Genomic DNA, 22,897 nt, shown 5'->3' on the forward strand with positions numbered 1-22,897 from the left:
GACTCTTACTCTATTTTTACTCCATACAATAAAACTGGAGTAGTGTAGTTGTGAATCAGGCCTATCCAGAGGAATTTGATGTGACCTGCCTTAAGAAGATTGCTCCTTGTATCTCAAGGCCAAATCCTATCTGTTACTGACCATCTGCAATTCCTATTGACCTCAATGCTTGTTGCAGATGCCTTGAAGGATTGGCTTTTATAGCAATGTAAAATAGATGAGTTTCTAATGTCTTGTAATTGGACTCACCTATGCCTTTCCCACTGTAGTTACTGGACACTGGGCATGTATTTCTAAGGACAGTATTGGGGGCCTAGCCTTTAAGGGAAAGTTACCTAAGCTGGATATTTTTGAATGGTGGGTGAATGGTAGTCATTGACTTTGGTCAACAATGGTTTGACCATAATCCCATTAAACTTGATGGGAGCTTTGCCACTAGCTTCAATGGGAGCAGGATTGGATCTCTGTGACAGATTGCCCCACCTCCGGGGTGCCACCCGATGTACCAGGGTACCACTGAGCCCGCTGTTTCCACCAGTCTGGGTTCCCTTACTGAGGGCCTACTGAGCCAGACCCTCAAGCCTCCTGCAGCACACACAGAGGTAGGGACACACACAGCTGCAGAAAGACACAGACCCTTAGATCAGCTCTGCCTGGGAAGATGCAGTTCAGGAATTGCCCGCACTCAAGTGCACACCCCCTCTTGGTGCAAACGCAAAATTGTATTGTCTTGCGCTGCACAAAGAACTGTACAGCATAAGCTCATGAAAATCACCCCTTCCTTCAATGTGGTGGAAGATATGCACAGCTTTTTGTACCCCAGTTATGAATTGCATAAACTGATTTAGAGAAAACAAAGTTAACTACAAAGGATTGATTTTTAGTAATTATAAGGGATAGCAAACCGATCAAATTAGATTACTGAGCAAACATGCAAACTAACCTCAATACACTAAAGAAACTGACTACAGGTAAAAACAACAAGGAGTACTTGTGGCACCTTAGAAACTAACACATTTATTTGGGCATAAGCTTTCTTGGACTAAGACCCACTTCATCAGATGCATGGAGTGGAAAATACAGTATGAAGATATATATACATAGTATATGAAAAGATGGGAGTTGCCTTACCAATTCTAACAAGACAATTCAATTAAAGTGGGCTATTATCAGCAGGAGGAAAAATCACTTTTGTAGTGGTAATCAGGGTGGCCCATTTCAAACCATTGACAAGAAGGTGTGAGTAACAGTAGGGGGAAAATTAGCATGGGGAAATTAGTTTTTAGTTCTTGTAGTGACCCATCCACTCCCAGTCTTTATTCAGTCATAATTTGATGGTGTCCAATTTTCAAATTAATTCCAGTTCTGCAGTTTCTCATTGGAGTCTGGTTTTGAAGTTTTGTTGTTGAAGAACTGCCACTTTTAAGTCTGTTATTGAGTGTCCAGGGAGGTTGAAGTGTTCTCCAACTGATTTTTGAATGTTATAATTCTTGACATCTGATTTGTGTCCATTTATTCTTTTGCATAGAGACTGTCTAATTTGGCCAATGTACATGGCAGAAGGACATTGCTGGCACATGATGGCCTATATCATATTAGTAGATGTGCAGATGAACGAGACCCTGATGGTGTGGCTGAATGGTTAGGTCCTATGATGGTGTCCCTTGAATAGATATGTGGACAGAGTTGGCAACCGGGTTTGTTGCAGGCATAGGTTCCTGGGTTAGTGCTTTTGGTGTGTGCTGTGTAGTTGCTGGTGAGGATTTGCTTCAGATTGGGGGGCTGTCTGTAAGTGAGGACTGGCCTGTCTCCCAAGGTCTGTGAGAGTGAGGGATTGTCCTTCAGGATAGGTTGTAGATCCTTGATGATGTACTGGATAGGTTTTAGTTGAGGGCTGAAGGTGAAGGCTAGTAGAACTGCAGCCAGACACTGATTCACCAGGCTTTGGGACCCTGGGCTGACCCCCACTTGGGAACAATTTGCCTGCAATGCATCCACGGCGATATGTGGCCCTACCCCAGTGCCTGGATCCCATTAATAGTGGCCGAGGTCACCCGACGAATTGTTGTCAGCCTGGCCCCTCAACTAGCATACCCGGTGATCCTGGGGTGGGACTGGCCTGCATTCGAGGAGATCTTCCACTCGACCCCGGCGCTGGAAGGAGTGTCCTGAGGCCCTACTGGAGGAGGAGCTAGTGGCGCACTCTGGTGGTCTCGATGCCCAAGCCCGACGGCACTCGGCGCTTTTGTATAGACTTCCAGCGGGTTAACACCATATCACAGTTTGATGCTTATCCTATGCCCCACGTAGATGAACTGCTTGGCCACCTAGGGGAGGCCCGGTTCATTACCACCCTCGACCTCAGTAAAGGGTACTGACAGATCCTGCTCGACTACACTTCTAAGGAAAAGACGGCATTCACCACTCCAACGGGATGCCTTTCAGCCTCCACAACGATGTTCCAGCAAGTAATGGATCGCCTTTTGCCTTTTCGCCTTTTGCGGCCCCATCAACACTATAGCCGCCACTGGGAGGACCACCTGGAATGCCCAGTGGCGGTCCTGAGATCCCTGCGACAGGTGGGACTGACAGCGAACCCAAAAAAGTGTCGCAGGAGGCCACATACCTAGGGTACAACATAGGAGGAGGACAAGTGAAACCCCTCATGGGGAAAGTTCAAGCCCTGGAAGTCTGTCCGCCACTCACCACAAAATACCAAGTATGACAGTTCCTGGGGCTTGACGGATACTATTGGTGGTTCATCCCCCGGTTTGCTTCCATCGCAGCCCCCTTAACAGGACTTTTGATGAAGGACAGTCCCTGGCAGGTGCTGTGGTCCCAAGACCATGAAGACGCCTTCCGGAGGCCCCAGACGTGTCTCTGCCAGGAGCCATTCCCTATATAGCCCGGACTTTGACTGTGAGTTTATCCTCCACATGGATGCCTCAGAGGTGGGGTTCAGGGCCATCCTGTCCCAATAAGTTGATGGAGACGACCACCCAGTCCTATACATCGACCAGAAATTATTTCCCTGCAAGAAGAACTATGTCGTAATCAAGAAGGAAGCACTCGCCGTGAAGTGGGCCCGTGATACTCTACGGTACTACCTCCTTGGGGCTCTGTTTCACTAGTCATGGACCATGTCCCCATCCATTGGTAAATGAGAATGAAAAATAACAACAATCGATTACTGCGGTGTCATCTGGCCTTACAGCTCTACGCTTTCACCATCTGGCATAAGGCTGGTAGGGACTATGCAAACACAGACTTCCTGTCCTGCCTAGAAGGGATGGAAGAGCCTGGCCCCGATGAGCGGGAGCCAGACTTGAGGGCGTGTGTGTGTAGTGAGGTGGTGTGGCTCCCCGCCGCCCTGGAGAGGGTTGAGCCCATACAGGGGCCGGGATTGGTGGAGCTAGGGATCTCTGAGCTTGCCCCTAAGAGGGTCAGGTGGTGACCTCAGAGCTCATTAAAGGGCCAGCCGCCAGGGAGGCCAGACGCCTCCAGCCTAGCCTGAGACTAGGAAACCCCTGCGGCCCAAGGTGCCCACCAGGACTGGCCCGACTTGCCCTGCGCCTGCTACCCAGAGGAGTTGCCGGGCCTGCCGCTCACCCAATACCCCAAGGAACCTATGTTCCTGGACCCCCCGGAGGACACCACCATGACTCAGGTACCAAAGAGGGGGAGTCAGGAAGTAGCCTGGGGGCAGCCGACCCTAGTCTGGCTGCAGCACTGCCAGAGCCCATGTCAGTGTGTTGTGGCCAGGATCCTCACTGATACAGCAGTGAGTCTTCTGCCACTGCTAGGGCACCGGGCTGGGATGCAGTGGAGTGGCTTGGGCCTACTCTTATTGCTTAGCCCCTACCTGAGGGCCTGAGCTCCTGATTCATTATTGCCCCACCCTGACCTAGGGCTGGGACTTACTACTGTTTATGTTGCTACTGCTGTAGCATTGCTCAGCCCCTGCCTGAGGGCCTGAGTCATTGGTGCCTCACCCTGACCTAGAGCCTCGGCATAACTGTACTTATTTCTGCCTTTGCAAGTGCCGCCAGGAAAGATTCCCGCGGCCGGACTAATTCCCCAAACCTCAGCTGTGTATAGTGAACCGGGGTGGTTCCCCACCACCCCAGAGAGAGTTGAGCCCTGGCCAGCCCCTCTACAAGTCCATATTCCTAACTTCAGATACAGAAATGATACATGCTTACAAATAGGATAATCATAGTCAGTATATCATAACCTTTCCAATTATACCTCAGATAATCCATCTTGGATCAAATACATCTTAAATATGCCATATTCCTATCATAACCATGTTTCTATGAAGAATATGGAGAGTAGTGTCAAAAATCCCATTTTAGGGGCTCTTTTTTGTAACTGCTTTCATGCAGTGCTCCTATATATTTAATTGAGATTTTTCATTAACAAGATGACATGAATGGACTCTCAATGTTAAAAAAATTGTTCATTACTTAGGATGCTGTGAAGGATATCTTAGAAAATTAAAGATAACTAAAACATCATTCTTTAGAATGAACCCTTGGGAGACAGCTGAGATTTGGCAAATTGTACTGTTGTATTTGCAATGTATTTGTGCGCTTTTCAGAAATGGAATTAATGGAATCTTTCACTGTTCTAACTTTCTGTTGGGAACCGTAGTGGGGAAGTTGCCCCGCTCCTGAAAAAAGACAAGGCTGCTGGGGGAAGCAGCCACCGCTGGGCCACACCCCAATCAGGCCACAGCTGGCCCTATAAAGGGAGCGCTAGGCCCAGGAAGGAGGGGAAAAGGCCCAAGGCAGTGAGGGATCCTGTGGGAACTACTAGAAACCAGGCCACGTTAAGAGGCGCTGCCCTCTCAAAGGCAGGGTGGAGGCGACAGAGATAATGGCTGACCGGCCATTGGGCCACCCACAGGAGGTGGTGGCTGCAGCGATGGAGGGGACCCAGCAGGCGGTTGGGACTCAGACCATTGCTGAGCCAGTTGCCAATGAGGAAACTCAGACAAAGTGGGGCCTGTAAGAGGCCGGACCCAGGTGGTCATGGGAGAGGAAGCAGCCACAGCTGGCCTCATAAAAAGGCTGTGAGCCAGGAGCTGAGGCAGTCTCTCTCTTGCTCTGGAGGGAGAAGTACCTGGCTGCCTGAGAGCTCAGGGAACGGAGCAGGGCTGCAGGAAAGGAAAGAGGAGCTGGGGACCTCTGGCCTGGCAACTACCCAGGCTGTGGGCCTGGTTAAAGGCCAAAACAGGTACTGGGGTTGCAGAGGCTGCAACCCAGGGTTAGGCAGAGGCAGCTGGTCTGACCCCTTTGTCAATGATGAGTGGCCTTTTATAGACTGCAGTTTGCCCCTGTGAGCAGGGACTAGATGATGACTGGCAGTAGCCACTGAGGCAAGATGTGTTTAGAGGGTTGGGGGTTCCCCTGGGTGGGGACACCCAGAGTGTGGGGGTACTGCTGGGGCAGAACCCTGAGGAAAAGGGCACCAGGGTCCGGGAGGGACACAGGGTCTGAGTCAGGCAAGACACCAGCCAGCAGAAGGTGCTCCAGGCTGAACAAGAGCTAATTCCCAGGATAACCAGCAGGAAGCGCCACATTGGTGAGTCATCACTTTGCTACAGGAACATATGTAAGGTTGGTTCTCGTTATCATATCAATATGACCAAAACTGCATAAGGTATATTACAGGGGGATTTGCATTCCCTCTGCATCTCTCCCTGGGGGATTTTTTTAAAGCATGTATGCTGATTCTTGAAAAGTAGTTGAAGCAGTCTGAGAATGCATATGATGCATCCGACGAAGTGGGTATTCACCCACGAAAGCTCATGCTCCTATATGTCTGTTAGTCTATAAGTTGCCACAGGACTCTTTGCTGCTTTTACAGATCCAGACTAACACGGCTACCCCTCTGATACTTGGTATGATGCACAGTGATTAACATTGTGAATCTGAACCAAGCAGACGTGTGGAAGATAATTGGACAGTTCAGGGAAACATGGAAGATCAAAAAAGCGCAGACATGTATTAGCTACATATAAATGCCTCCTCCTATTAAGCTTCCTCTTTTTGGGCTGATGATGGCTGCACTCAATGGCAGTCAACACTTTCACAAAAACCTCTCTGACTGCAGTGCCTTTCCAGAAATGTGCTGTTTTTCCTAGACTATTTTTTTTAAAACATGTTATGCAGCAATGACAAATGCAGTGAGCATAACAAAATGCAGACTGCAGAATGCTGGGCTGTGTTCTGCTTGGTTTCCAGCTCAAGCAACTGTTTATAAATCAAGGAATTACGTGTTTAAATCTGCACTCATAGTGTTGTCTTCATAGAGAGCTATAAAAGCTGCAATTATTTAAGCTACTGTATTAGGTAGGAAATATCATCTTAATGAGACTTATTCATCAAAGTCTACCTCCTGCAGCGATAGGTAGGATTCAGTGGATGATTTTCAGTAACTTTATTATGCATGAATTGTACACACTATTATTGAAGAAATGTCTATACTACGCTTGGTATAACAATCTGTTTATATTCTCTGTAATAAGCACATGGCTACTGTTTCATATGAAAGATGAATGGGGTGAGATATTCAGCTGTGCTCATTGTCCATTGTGCTCAGATGGAGGGTTGAAAAACAAAGGAGTTGGTTGCAATTTCCTGATTCTGTCTCTGTCTGTCTCTTAGTGCTGCTTTAAAGTACATTGTCTGCCTATAACCTCAAGTATGCCAGCTGTGCATAATTAGAATGCAACAGCACTCAAGCTACATCCACTCCTCCAGACCTGCTCTGCTCCCTTCATGCTGCAACATGCCTCCAACATCAAGAGCTGAAGTGGGACAGGGTGGTGAGGAAGCTGGCTGAGGAGAACTGGCAGGTGCAATTTGCAGCTATTTGCACTTCCAGACTGGCAAAAGGAGGCTGGATAGCAGAAGAGAATCTGGCCCCATTTGTTCAGAACTCACTGTTCGACTAGACCTTTAGGTGAGTAAGAGTCATCATCTAAGGCCAGATTTTCTGCTGCAGCCAAGATCTGTTTGACACAATTCTGGGGAAGGGGTGCAGGATACAATAGGGAGCAATATGCCTCCGTGATCCTTTGCTTGACTCAGTCACAGCTCTGACTAGACCAGATAGTGGGTGCTCTAACCTAGGCTGGCTTGCTACTGTCTCAGTTCTCTGCCTGTGTCACCTTTGGCATGCCCTCTGCTGGGACCAAAAGGGCACAGTGTAGGAACCAGTTACACCAGTTTTACACCTGATGAGAAGTTCCACACATGGAGGGAAGGATTTTCAGCTGGCCAGGTACCGCCATGTTCTGACCCTTTTGCACCTCCAGAGTGGATAAAAGAATCTGGCCCTCACTTGAGGAAAGATGACACAAACTGTCATGTCACTCTTGCAAGCAGGTTATTTGTAACAGGCTTGTGGGCCCTGTAAGGGAGACTACAGCCCAGGCATATCCCAATTCAATTCCAGGCTGAGCAAGAGTATTCAGTGGAATGTTGTCTGGAGAGATTGATAGGACATGTACCCAGGTGTCATGTGACCATGGGCCCAGAAAGACAGGACTACATAACACAAGCTTCTTGGTCAGTTTAATAAGACCAGGGATGAGGCAATACTTGCTGTGGGAAAAAGGCCTGCAAAGAAGACAAGAGATAGTCAGGATAGATGAGAACAGTAGGGAGGGGTGAAGTGAGTAAAGGGAGAAGGAGTATAGGGGGCTTCGGATGTGACCTGAGTACTAGTTTTCTGTTTTGGGGGCCACATTCAGAGACTTCAGGTGCTTGGCTGGCTGATTCTTGGTCACATGCTCAGGGTCTAACTGATCATGATATTCAAGATCAGGAAGGAATTTCCCCCCAGGTCATGACCTGGGGGGACGGGGGAGATCATCTTCCTCTGCAGTGTGTGGGTCACTTGCCAAGATTTTCTGGGTGGGTCACTTGCCAAGATTTTCTGGGTATATCTCATTTAATCATTTCACTGCCATTTAAGGTCCCTCAAGTACTGGTGCAACTTGGTCCCTCCTATTTTCTGCTGGTGGCACAAAACAGTTTAGTTTCCCGTGGGCTGTTTTACTTTGGTCTAATTTTAGTTGTTGGGTTCAGTGTGCAGGTGCTGGGTGGTGGTGGTGGCCTGTGATATACGGGAGATCAGATCAGATGATATGCTGGTTCCTTCTTGCTTTTAACCAGACTTCTTTTATTCTATGGAGAAGTCTAGTTTACAGTACAATAGCATAATGGCAACTCTGTCTTCCCATGGGTTGTGTTGCTATTGTGCTGCATCACAATCTGATGTTCTATCCCACCTTTTCTACCTTCTTCCTCGATTCTTGAAGATTTCCACTCTTCTTGTAACCCGTGAAAACTAGCGTTGGGTGAATTCTGGTGGTAAACACACAAGTTAAGAAACTTATCTAAATTGTGTCCACTTGAAACAGCAAAATTGGGCTGGAAACCTCCCATCCACAAGCTCCCTAATAATATTGCTAGCAAAGGCTGGGAGTGGACCTGTACCATTAAAATTTTGCAGCTAGATATCTCCAGGGGATAATCAGCAGGTTTTTAACCTGAAATCAGATTGTGTATCTTAATATGTTTATAATGTCAATAGTGTGATTGCTATGTAATAATTATGTTAATCTATTTCACCATTTAGCAATCAGTTTGAGCTCACAGTGCAATCTCATAACTTGTAATAGCACTGCTAGGGATGCAAATGTGAAATTTATCGTACATGTTATCTCTACTCTGGAGGAAACAGTTATGTCAAACACAAGGTGAGGACAAAAGGGTTATAAAGGAAATCAGGGCTGAGACATGGTGGGGGTTTAAGTGTTGTGAAATGGCCTTCAGTTTGATTGCCTCCTCTGTACTACTACAGCAATATTAAATAAAGATTTAATTGATGAACTATGATCATTCTACTTCTAGGGTTCTGTTCTCACACAACTCTCATTGGCATTTTATGGAGAGGTGAACAGACTCGCTAGCTTAGAAAGCCCTTTGCAGATTATATTTAAATTGTATTGCTAACTTTTTTTTATTTTTTGCAAACATGGCACATTGCTATGATTGAAAGTGCTGTGAAGCCCCAGACATTTCTAGGTAGTGTCTCAGGACTCATCTTGTGAAAATTTCTTTTTATGTCACTAAAAGACATCCCTGTATTAAAGAGTTCTGTAAAATATCTCTTTACACTCCCCTTTATATATTCACAGTGCTGCCATTGAACTTCTTTTCATTGACATTACTTGCCTGATTCAGTGATACTGCATAGATAGCACTTATGTTTTATGTCTGTTATAAAACTTTAAACTCACAAATGGATCTAATAAGCTTTACTGGACAGCTTCAGTATATGTCCAACATATTTTAATGCTGTAGTAAGAATATTCAGATGAGATAGTTTTCATGTCATTTTTTCCTTATTAGCTTTTTTTCTTTTGAACTGTATTGAAAGAATAAATTTTAAATACCATAAATGAAACATTTCAAAGATCAAACTTGCATCTTATCATATTTTCTGCTTCCTAAAGATCCTTAGTAAATACTTACTCCTACTATCTTGAAACACACATTTATTCTTTTCTTCAGGAATGCTCTCTTCTCCTAAATTTTCCTCTTCCTCAACTCCCCTCTTCCACTACTCATCACTGCTACTTTCCCTGAGTCTAGACACTTCTATTTTCTGCCACCTATGCCCATACACCTTTTTATTTCACAGTGCTTCCCTGCAGCAAGGCAGGCCTCTCAAGGGAGATTGGGAAGGGCCACTAAGTATGGGATGAAATTTGCTCCTGTGAAGCCTGGCACAAGGTCTGTGCAACACTCTAATCCTATTCATAGACCTTGTTCTGACTCCTGCACTGGGGTGAATCCCACTTTTAATACTCGAGCAGATAGAGACAGTTCCAATGGACATAAAAATATAGGGTCAGATTCTCAGACGGTGTAAATCAATGTAACTCCATTTAAGTTAACCGAGGTGTATTGATTTGCACTGAGAATTTGGGCCATGAATGTTTAGGTGGTTGTAGTGTCTAGGAATAGGGTTGTAGGTGGTTTTAGTGTCTTTAAATACCTTTTGAGACCTCTAATGGCACTCACTGTCTTTTAGAGCCTCCAGAAACCAGTCAGAACGTATTTATTGACCAGGCGGAATGCATTTACCTTAGATGTGTAATGTGGCAATTGGGGACCCAACTATGCCAGCATGGCTGCTTCTTATTTTTGTTGTATAAAGAGCAAAAGATCCAAAAATGGGGGATTTTGCTAGTCTCAGAGGCTCACTGTGACCCTCGACTTAACCCTGCCCTCTCTCTAGAGACAAGGGTCACAGTCTACTGAGCCATTTTCATCATAAGCCAGCAAGGGAGGTGAGGAGAAGCTATCCTCCCTTGCACAGTCTGTTGTCTCCCAGTCTGGTGATTAATCGGGGGAAGGGGTAAAGGGGGGAAGCCTGGGCCCACCCTCTACTCCAGACTCCAGCCCAGGGACCCTAATAGTATCAGCTATGGTAGCTGACCTTTTAGGAACAAGACACATACAATTCCCTGGGCTGCTTCCCCACAGCAGCCCCCACTTCCTCAAGCTCCACTTCACCCTTATCTCAGGGCCTCCTTCCTTGTGCCTGATATGGTGTGTACAGCTCAGTCTCTCAACAGCACAACTTCTCACGGCTCCTGACATGCACGCCCACCTGACTCACTGGGAGGCTTTTAACTAGTTTCAGGCAACCCCTGATTGGCTTCAGGTGTCCCAATCAACGTAGCATCCTCCCTGCCTTCTGGAAAGTCTTAATTGGCCCCAGGTGTCTTAATTGACCTGGAGCAGCTGCCATTTACTTATCCTGGTACCAGAGATTTGTTTAACCTGGGGCTAATATATCTATCTACCACTACTTTTCTACAGCCATGTGGCCTTGCCCCATCACAATATTTATCATATTTTTGTGCAGGACCTAGCTCAGTGGGACTGGGCCTCTCTGTACTGCTCCAACACAAATAATAATGCATGGTGCCATTATGGTACTATGGTATGATAATTGTTTAAGAGTCTAGTGCCCCAAAGTCAGTATTGTTTTGTGTCCTCTTGTCTACATGGAAATCTAAAATTCTCCTGTGTAGAGTTGGTTATGTAAGAAAAACAGATCCCTATAAGACACAGTAGTAATATCAAAGCTGAGACCTAGGGGTAGAAGCAGTCACTATTCTTCAACTCCTTTATGCCCTAGGCACAGGAAATCCCTAATAGGTGTAGAATTGGTTCCTGCGTCATCCTCCCTGCAACCTCCTGTGCAGGGGGCATGTGGCAGGCGGTGGTGAGGAGGATTGACTGGTGTATGTTGCATTCTGGCAGTCCCCAGCTGGCAGATGATTCCTTGGAAACATTGCCAGTTAGTACAATATAGAAATGAGATAGAACCAGGATTGGGCAGTGAATTGGAGTACCACATTCAGCTGCCAAATTGGACTTTCCAAATTGCTCTTTCATGGCCTGTAGAAATTGATTGTCCCAGAGAATCTGGCCCCTAATATCTTGTACTGGCTTCCTGAGAATATAGGAGAAGAATCTTTAAACACTAAAGGGCTTGTCAAGGACATTCGACTGTATACTGCAAAACATGGGAGACCCAATTCTCCATAGCCCAAATTATTCATCTCTAGGATGGCGAATATTACTTTCAGGAAAAGAAAGTGACAGGCTCCTAACACTTGAAGTTTCACTGTCATCTGTGTGTGACAAGTAATGACTAATAGTGTGTATTTGTTAAATTTCAGTTTAACACCTAGAATTGTGTGTTTATCAGGCTGTTTTTAATTTCCAATAGTTGGATAGGTAGGATAAAAAGCAAACTGCTGAACTTTCCTAAGTGAAGCTGTCATATGACTTTTCTTTTCATGACAGATGGATAGGTATAACAGTTAACTGAGCATTGTCTAGTGCTGTTGGCACTGAAACTTACAACTGGGGCTTGGGGTAACTGAGATGGGAGTTATAAAGGATGTAATTGTAAGCAAAAAGTATTCAACACAAGCTTCTGCTCATTATAGTGCCAACTTTTGTGCCACCCAATTCATTTTTTACTTGTATACTCTTCCTATATCAAGTACCATCTCTTGCATAACACTTTATCAAGACTATATTTCTATTCTTGTAACTTTATGTCCTTTGAAACTCCCTGTAAATACTTAGATCCCTTCATTATTAAAATCTAATGGCGATAAGAGACTCTGCTTCATCATGTAAATTGGAAATTCATCTCCTCTCAAGCACACAGCAGGAAAATAATGTTCAATTTCATATTGGATATGTCTAGTGTAGAAGGTTATGTGCTGAGTGTAGCATGGAAAGATAAGCACCTCATGATTCTGTGCTCCTGGACAACTGGAAAAGCAGTGGCACCTCTTGAAATATTGAGAAGGTAATACTAAAGTAAAACAATAAAAATGTTCAGTGCAATAGAGAACTTGTTCCACTGCTGCTTAACAATTGTGTTCCAATTGCACAGAAAAATGGATATGATCCTTCTGTGGAAACAGGAATCAGCCACATCATGTTTTGGCTGCCCTGGCAGGTGAATTTCAGAGCATCATTAGCAACTCTGCCTTCCTTTCCAATCACAAAAGGAGCTGCAATTACAGCTGTCCACAAGTGAAGGTGACAACAGTCAAAAAGGGGAGATAAGCAGAAAGAATTACATTGAGAAAATAAGACTAAAAACGATAACAGTCTGGAATTTGCAGAGCATCCTGCAATGTGTGGATCAGCTGTTCTGTGTCACTGAAGTTCAGCCAACCTACACAATTTTGTGTCTGATTTATGAATTTCAAGGTGATGGGCTGCCTTCCGGAATGCAGGGTGGGTTTTGAAATTTCACTTTGCCAAACATCAGGTTGATAAAATGTTTGGAAAGGCTATGAAGAAACTACTCTTGAAGTAACATTGTCAAACACTCCCTTTATATCATGTAACAGATTTTCAATACTGAACTGACTCATAACTTTAGTGAGTAAGCGTGCTTTGCACTGATGTATAATCCTAATGTTTTATTTCCTGAAATAAGAGAACAGCTTTTTGTAGATCATAGGAAGAGGGTTAATTATGGAAATAGGTTTGACCCAAATTCGAGATTTGGGTCAAACACCACTGAACTCTTGAGGAAATCAGGTCATGAATGTTGTCATCTCTCATTATGTAACATCAGTGAAAGTCACCTAATACTGAAATATTTGATTTCACATGGTAGATATGAGGCCAACATTTCATATAAATCCACTATTCTGAGGTGGATAAAATCAATTTGTCATGCCTACTAGTTTTCTAATAAGGCTCCTACTAGAGCACACTCTGCCACAGGCATGGTCACCTTGCGGGATGAGCAGCACAGAACATATTACAAGATTAGCTGTACAGCTACCTGGTCATCAGTGTGCTCTTTTAGTAAATACTGACACTGACAAGCTGTCCTGAGTGATGTGGCTTTCAGATGAAGCATGGCAGGTGGTAAGCTTAGAGTGCCTACTATCAAAACATGCTCATCTTGCTATCACCTTCTCCTTGTCAAGAATTAGAGAATGCTAATGTTGTTAACTGAGTAACTCATGTAACTAAATTGTAATCTCAATACCCTTAAACCATGTTGGGAGCACTGGCTCACTCTTGATTCAGAGGCCAATTTCTGTTCCACCTTGTTTTTCATAGGGCCTCATGTCCAGGTACTGACCTGGTACAACCTTGCTTAATTTATGGTACACCACAAGATCAGGAGCTAAGTTGTTGTGGTTGCTGACATAGGATTTTGCTGTACTATTTCTTCCCACCCCACCTTGAGAGATCAACAAAGTTATAAACGCTCTCTGATGTTCTTGTGTCCTCTATTAAAGGAGAAAATCCTCAACCTAGAGATCTCCATGTTGACAGAGGAAAACAAACTTTTAAAGCATAAGTTTATTTTCACTGTATGTGCTTTGAAGCCTTGTTTGTGCTGCTCATGTGATATTCTGAGATACTTATTTGTTTTTTGACCTGAAGCAGAGTTTGTCATTTGCAGCTGTTTTTCATAGAAACTAACTCTGCATAATTAACAGCTTCTCATCCCTTTAATGATTAAGGTGCTAACTTATTGGGATTTATGTGCTCCAGCTTTGTCATGTGTTTATTGGCACTGGCTAATCTCACCATATTGTTTATATTTTACACACAAGAATGTTTTGAACATAAACCGATCTACTATTAGTGACCAAGAAAAGGGTTTTGTTTTGGGTTTGGTTTTTTTTGTTTTTTTTCCAAACTTTTATTCTTCTAACTATCTTTTGTAAAACTCAGGAGAGAGGAAAATATCTTAGGTTCAAAATACTTAACTATTGTTTGCTAAGCAAAACTGTATATTGTATCATGCAGAAGGAAATGGGTCCCCATAAAGGAGGCTACATAAATAGATTCAGACCAAAATATGCATGTCAGATGGTAGGGCCCTAAGGCTGTCTAGCAACCTGTATGTTTCTGTGGAAGAATTAACATCTGTTTCAAGTACCTTTGGTAAAACTGAAGAATGTCAATTAAATCCCAAGGGTTGTCAACAGGAACCAGTTAGGAAAGAGCTGCATCACTTTCACCTGAGAAAGCAACTTGGCATCAGTGTAAAAAGTTCATCATAATGCAGAAGTATCATAATTGAGCTTGATAATTTTTGGGTTTTTCCTATTAGTTTGATTAGTTTCCTATTAGTTGCAGACCTCATTCATGTAAAACTTCTATTGAAGTCCTGAGTAAGGACTAAAGAACCAATAACTAAGTTAAGATCATGTTGTTGTTGTTGTGGGAAACCTGAAGTAAAAGATACTTCTGGTATCTCAAATAAATCAGGCTATTTATTATGTCAATGCATCATAAAAAGGAAGTAGCTTAAGCACACAACAGGCTCTATTTCTAGAAATTTTGGACTATATTCTATCCAGATCTTTTTCATTCAAACAGGAGGATTCAGTTCCCTATTTTCCTCAGGTGGCTGCTCCACTTTTAGTTTACTTGAAGCTTTTATCAGGACACTTTAATAGATGCCAAGGCCAGAAGGGATCATCTAGTATGACTTACTGTATAACACAGGTCATAAAACTTCTCCAAAACAATTCCAAGAGCATAGCATTTAGGAAAAAAAATCCAATCTTGATTTCAAAGTTGTCAGTGATGGAGAATCACCATGACCCTAGGTAAATTGTTCCAATAGCTAATTACTCTGACTGTTTAAAAATATATGCCTTGTCTCCTTTATTGGTAGGTTGACCTGAAAACCAAGGAGGAACAACCTTCCAAAGTTCTAACATGGTCACATGGCTTCTGAGAGGAGTAGATTAAAACTGTCTTTCAAGTAGTAAATATGCAGCTCCTTTTAAGCCTTATTTTCCACTGCCTTGCATCTTATGTGTTTACTTACACCTATGTAGGGTACTGTCAAAAAACCTCTTACTCACTGACTCCCATTGTTTTACAGGTGTAAGTTACAACAGAAGTGCAAGGTAATGGAGAATCATTCCCATTGTTGTCTTCTGATTTCCTCATCCTGAAAGAAGGGACAACTGCATATAGTAAAGAATTCAGTACAAAATGGATATTGTCCAATGCCAAAGCAGATCCAACTATTAAACTGCAGGTGATGGTAGCAAACATCAACTACCAATTGCACTTTGCAAAAGTGTAAATCATTTTCAAAACCCCAAAATAACCCCATTATAACCTAAACCTAAATAAAACTGAATGTGAAACTCAACAGATAATTGCTTTGGCTCAATGCCTTGTTCCACAGTTGTGCTTAGAATTGTGTGAAATTCTGTTTTCCCCTCACAGACTTTCACAATAAACATAGATATTTCACAAAAATGTTCAAATTGGGCGGAAGGCAAAAATGGTGACAACTAACAATAAAGACACCAAAGCCTAACAACTGGTTAATTTGAGCTTTGGTAAACCTGAAGACAGCCATGGTAGCTGTTGAACATTATGTATTGTGGTCCAACAGGTAAAATATGATATGTCAGAGTATCTGTGTCTTCTTCACCACCACTACTTTGCCTAATCTTCAGGTTTTGTAGGGGTTTTTTTATTATTATTTTCTTCCTTTGGTCAGTTCCCATGTATGTTACTATGTATCAGATACATTCAACTGTGTCTCTAGTTCTGTCAGTATTGCCACATAATCAGTTTGAATTAAAACAGATTCAACAGAACTGTGTTCAGGATTCTTCACCTAATAGAATTTGAGAAGAGTTCTTTCTGTAAGGTTCCAAAATGGCTTACACTCACACAAATATAACTTTAATAGAGGTGCAGCTGCTAACAGCTTCTTGCTCATGCACTAAATAATGTAGTATGGAGAATGCAACCAGTAAAAAAAAAAAAAGGGTCAGGTTACAGGGACTTAGTTTGGTGAGTCACCAAAGGCCTGGGATTTAGGAATGCAAACTGAGTACAGGCTGCTAGCTCACAAACTCAAGAGCTCCCGGGTACCGTGCAACACTGGTCACTCAACATACTTAATAAAGATCTCGTTCCTACAACTTTGCCTGCCTGCTGCATCACTCACTGCTAATGAAACAAAATCCGTTCATATTAGTGTTGGGATTCTTATCCCTGTGCTCTGCAAATACATCTTGTGAGTTCAGTAGGGCCCCATGCAGGAGCAGAGTTCTGTCCATGTGGAGTTCATTGCAGGAACAAGTGTTTGTTGAATTTTTTTTTCTAGTAGTGTACCATATGAGATATGACACAGAAGTGAATATCATAAGGTTAAGTCAGTGTTTCTCGAAATGGGTCTCTCGAAGAAAAGGGCAGGGCACAAGACTATTGTAGGGGGAGTTGCAAGAGCAGCAGCTGCTGGCTGGGTGCCCAGCTCTGACAGCAGCGCCACCACCACCAGCAGCAGAGAAGTAAGGGTGGCATTGCATGGGGGTGAGGGGAACATCACTTTGGAGGAGGGGTCATCACAACCTGAAATATTTTCAAAGGGGGTCCCAGCAAAAAAAAGTTTGAGAACCCTTGAGGTAAATCACTGGGGGATTCTCCCCTCCCCCACATTTTTTTTAGAGGAGTTGTCCTAATTTATACATACTCTGAGCCATACTGGGCTGCTTTTTTTTTTTCTTTTCTTTTTTTTCTTTTCTTTTTTTTTTTTTTGTGGTGGGGATATTCTGAAAGGTTCAAAGCTTGCAGTTGCCCTTAGGGTCCAATCAGTTTCTTAGACATGGGGTTTCTTCTTCAGCATAAGTGAGTTAAACTGGAAAACACAGCTGTTTGAGAATCAAATAAAATTGTTTAATTCCATTTGGTTACCAAGCAAGGCTGCAAAATATTTAATCGTATCTCAGCCACAATCAGAGATTCTTCTTTTCCACCACTTCTTTTCCTCAATCTCTCTTCTTTCTGGTTAATCAGGTTTTCTATGCCTATGCTGTCAAGTATCAGAGGATCCTGTGGCACCTTATAGACTAACAGACGTTTTGCAGCATGAGCTTTCGTGGGTGAATACCCACTTCTTCAGATGCAAGTATCAGAGGGGTAGCTGTGTTAGTCTGGTTCTGTAAAAGCAGCAAAGAATCCTGTGGCACCTTATAGACTAACAGACGTTTTGCAGCATGAGCTTTCGTGGGTGAATACCCACTTCTTCGGATGCAAGTAGTGGAAATTTCCAGGGGCAGGTTTATATATGCAAGCAAGAAGCAAGCTAGAGATAACGAGGTTAGATCAATCAGGGAGGATGAGGCCCTGTTCTAGCAGTTGAAGTGTGAAAACCAGATCAGCCACACCATCACCGGTTCATTCACCTGCACGTCCACCAATGTAATATATGCCATCATATGCCAGCAATGCCCCTCTGCTGTGTACATCGGCCAAACTGGACAGTCTCTAAGGAAAAGGATAAATGGACACAAATCAGACATTAGGAATGGCAATATACAAAAACCTGTAGGAGAACACTTCAACCTCCCTGGCCACACAATAGCAGATCTTAAGGTGGCCATCCTTCAGCAAAAAAACTTTAGGACCAGACTTCAAAGAGAAACTGCTGAGCTCCAGTTCATCTGCAAATTTGACACCATCAGCTCAGGAGTAAACAAAGACTGTGAATGGCTTGCCAATTACAGAACCAGTTTCTCCTCCCTTGGTTTTCACACTTCAACTGCTAGAACAGGGCCTCATCCTCCCTGATTGATCTAACCTCGTTATCTCTAGCTTGCTTCTTGCTTGCTTATATATACACACCTGCCCCAGGAAATTTCCACTACTTGCATCCGAAGAAGTGGGTATTCACCCACGAAAGCTCATGCTGCAAAACGTCTGTTAGTCTATAAGGTGCCACAGGATTCTTTGCTGCTTATGCCTATGCTGTAATGCAGTGGTTTTCAGTTTGTGGAGCCCTGGGGGTCTGCTGATTATGTCTAAGATTTCCATAGGGGTCTGCACTGCCATATAAAACTTTTTAGGGATCCACAAATGAAAAAAGATTGAAAAGCACTGCTGTAGTACAACTTGTTCTTGTAGTAAACTGAAATAATACTGAAAATCAATGAAAACTGGGCAGAGCCTTATGTAAATAAAAATGTATGGGATCTGTATTGCCTCAAGCAAGCCTCTGTTGAGATCTGGGTTTCAATGATTTTTGAAATTTCTACTCCTCATATTGATAGAGATTTAAATGCCCAGAGGTCTTAATATTACCAGCTGGTGTACAGAAGCACATTTATGATGCCCTCAGTGCACGCTATGCAGTATGTTCCACCATCTCGCCTGCGGAAGTGTCATAGTGGTGGCTGCATTTACAGTTAGAGAATGTACACATACACTAACAAGGATATAGGACATGTTGTTTTTATTCTTTGATACCTGTGAGGGGCCTTCTGAAGCAAAACTCTCTAGTATCTCCACAACTGTGATTGTGTCACTACCTGATTTACTATAGCTAGACAAAGTAATACTAAAACTCATTTTATACTCTACAGTCAGACAAGGTGAGTTCTTACATTATCACCAATGCTGAATATTAGAAATCTTAACCAAATATGGGTTCAAATGGTCAATCTGTTTCATAAAATGAAAGTAGATTAATGGATTTATTTGCATTAATTTTGTGATATATCAATGAAATAATACAATTTAAGAAACCAAGAGCTTGCCAAATATATAATGTAACTAAACATATCAGAAAACCTCACATCTGAATTCACACCTGTTATCAAGAATTGGTTTATGTCCCCCAGTGGGTCTCATTTGCATTGAAGAGTTCTCCTCCATTTGTCCAAAACTCTATTTATCTGAATAAATTGTGTGCCCTGTTGCTTTGGGATATAGTAGATGGGATTAGTGAAATGTGTTAAAATAATTTTGAAAAGTTGGGATGTACTACAGAACCTCTGGAAGCAATATATTATAATTAAAGGTGTTATTTGTAGAGAAGAAGAGCTAGAGTGGATCACTCATAAAAATGTGTCATAAAAAGGTGTAATATGCTTATTCAGCTTGCCAAACCTAACTAATGGTTTTACAGTTACTGCACTTTCCCCCAAATACAGCCTTGATAACTGTGGGTTTTGGGGGTTTTTTTGGGGGGGGAGAGGGTGTTTACACACACACACACACACACACACACACACACACACACACACACACACACAGAGGTCTATGTGAACTTACACATTATTTGTCTGCAGCAAAATTCTGTTGATTACCCACTTTAGGCCTGAGCAGGATTTTGCTATTTGTCTGCAGTTGGAAACATTTTTCCAAAAGTAAAATTTCATAAGATTAACAAAAGTGCTGTTACTTTGCCTTTTTCCTTAGCTTTTTTCTTCTTCTTTTCTTTTTTCTTTCCGACCTCTGTACTTGGAGTTACTGGAAATCTCACTGAACCATTTTATATTTTCAGACTAATTTTGCAAATTCAAGAGGTTTGGATTAGTTCAGATAACATTGGATGCATATCCAAATCTACCCTTTTGAAGCTCATCAGTTGCTAGACACAGGGCAGATGAGATCAGTTAAGCATCATTTTAGTATGAGACTACAGCGTGTGAGGAATAATTGTTTTGTTTCCATTTTATTAAAGGAAAATGCATGCATAGAAATGTTGTAGGGATGTCTCAGATATGCCCTCAGCTTCTGAGGAATTTTTCTTATTAGGTGTGCCAGTGAGTAATAGAATGTCTTTAGATGACAGAGAGAACTCCAGGCACTTTGTGTATTTTAAATTCTCTGGCACAGATCATTCCCTCACACAGATTAAATTCAAGTTCTTCATCTCTAGAAAATACACCCCAGTGGCTTGTTTTGTTATTTTTTAATTATGCTACTGAATTCTCCCTACCTTCCACCTCAGCACAGTTTTGGAGAAGGTGACCTTTCACCTTTGTGATCAACTCCTCCAATCCATATGTCTTTACTGTTTTTGCTCTGGCTTTCAACCATGTCATGGTAGTGCACACATCTGTGGAAAATGATTCAAAATGTATAATTTATCTATAAAAATGCATACTTTTTTTCTTATTTGTAGAATGTCCTTACATAGATTCATAGATTCTATGAAAAGGTTGCTTTGCAGCACCCTGAGAAAGGCAACTGGTTTGGGCTATTCTTGGTCCTGGGATGAAGTGCATTCTCAGGGAAAAGCACCATCACAGAGAACACTCTGCTATCAAGCACCTCCCCCTTTCCACACACACCTCTTTGGGTTCCCTGCTTCTCTCAATGGTGTCAGAATGTTATGAGCAGAGAGGTGGCCTCTCATATAGGAAGGTGCCTGGCCATTTAGGTCAGAACTAATAACATTAACTCCTGCAGAGCATTGTCATATGATTGTGCTAAGACACTTTCCTACTCAAGCAAGCTGCCATATTGTGCATTTAGTTCAGCTTCTGAATGGATTTAGGGTGTGTCATCACCTAAATCACATAGTATGGCTCCAATATCCTCAATGCATGATTCTAACCTCTTATATATGAGTAAGAGGCGTCAATAAATCAGTAGGATTTTGATTTCTCTTACACAGAAGGTGGGTGAACTTCAGGGATTAAATAGCAGCAGAAAATAGAATAAGGTTGGAGGCTTGTGCATAAGCTTTGGAGTTGAGTAGCAGGAAGTGAATTTTAAGAGTTCCAAAACATTTTGGACCATGCAGGCTTTGCCTGAGACATCATTAAAAGAAAAAAAAATGACTTTCCAATTACACTTTCTCCTCCCTCTCCCCCACACAATAACCCTCTTTCCTTGAAGAGATGAATTTGTCAAGATTTAGCAACCTATGCCTCTCTTTTAAAAGTTCCTTTGGCCTAGTGGAGGGAAAAATACTTGATGCCTGCAACTGTGAAGTCATAGCAGCAGACATTATCTCCTAGAAGCCTCCTTCCCTCCCCATGGGAATATTAGAATATTGAATAGTTTCTCTTTAGTTTTTACAATAGAAAAATGAGTTTAATGTAGCTGAAAGCATCACAGACTGATGCTGAAAAGATGGCCTGGCTCTTTTGGGTAGTGTCAGCCACTCTTCTCTTCCCAAGTGTCCATCAACTTAACACCAAGTCCCCATTGGGTGCCTTTATTATGTCTTTCTCTGCTTGACCCCCTCACACATGCATACTTAACACAATGAGCATAGGAATCTTGTGTTTCAGTGATGAGGACCCTGCTCTGTATTGCTGAGAATTGTCGCACAGCTGAGACATCATCAAAAAAGGACAGTTGGCTAATAAGAATGTTGCCTAAGACATTCCATAGAGTTAATACCCAACTCCGTACACTTCAGTTATCTCACTTTCTGTATCTTCTATTTTCTATTTGCATATCTTAACTCCTGGATATATTATTCTTTAATAGATAAGGTATTCTTAATATTTATTTTCATAAACACCTAATCCAAAACTCCTTACTCTGTATAACTCCCCCTTTTTCTGCTTAAACAACCTCAACTTCTGGACTCAAAATCCTAGAGTCATCGGAACTTGTCTTCGTCTCTACATTCCCCTCTCTTTAAGTCTGCCTATTACCACCATTGGAGCACAGATTTCATCCTTCCTTGTCTTGCCATCTGATGAAACACTTTTTTATACTTTTCATATTAACTACTACAGGTCCCCCAATTGTAACATACTAAGGTACAGATTGTGGCTGGTCTCTGTGTGGATGCACAAAGAGAGGAGGCCATGAGGGGAGTCTTCATATAACTAGTCCCTGTACTCTCAAGAGAGAAGGGACTGGTCCTTGCTAGCACCTTTCTGACATACAAGCCACAAAACTCTTAACTTCTGTGCCACCCTGCAAAGTCCACAGTGGTGTAGCCAGGCTACTCTCTCTCGCTAGGCAAAGTAGAATTCTATCATTCCCACTCTACTTTCCCAAGTAGTATAGTAAATTGCCATTCTAGCTTTCAAAAAAACCCACCACATTGCCTTACTTTCCTCTATCACCTCATCCATCTACCTCCTTACCTGCTCTCTCCACTTCTTTTATATTGACCACTGCTAAATCTCCTGCTCTCACATGTCTGAAGTTGGGTGTCACTGTTTCAGTTATGCTTTTTTCTCCATGATGAACTCTCCCCATTTCCTTTTAGACATATGGCTAAATTACATAACATAGGACCATAAGAATGGCCATATTGGGTCAGACCAAAGGTCCATCTAGCCCAGTATCCTGTCTTCTGACAATGGCCAATTGTCAGGTGCCCCAGAGGGAATGAACAGACCAGGTAATCATCAAGTGATCTATCCCGTCGCCCATTCCCAGCTTCTGGCAAACAGACACTAGGTATGCCATACCTGCCCATCCTGGCTAATAGCCATTGATGGACCTATCCTCCATTAATTTGTCTAATTCTTTTTTGAACCCTGTTACAGTCTTGCCTTCACAACAACCTC

The sequence above is a fragment of the Mauremys mutica genome, chromosome 2 (genome assembly GCF_020497125.1).
Source record: "Mauremys mutica isolate MM-2020 ecotype Southern chromosome 2, ASM2049712v1, whole genome shotgun sequence".
Taxonomy (NCBI): Eukaryota; Metazoa; Chordata; order Testudines; family Geoemydidae; genus Mauremys; species Mauremys mutica.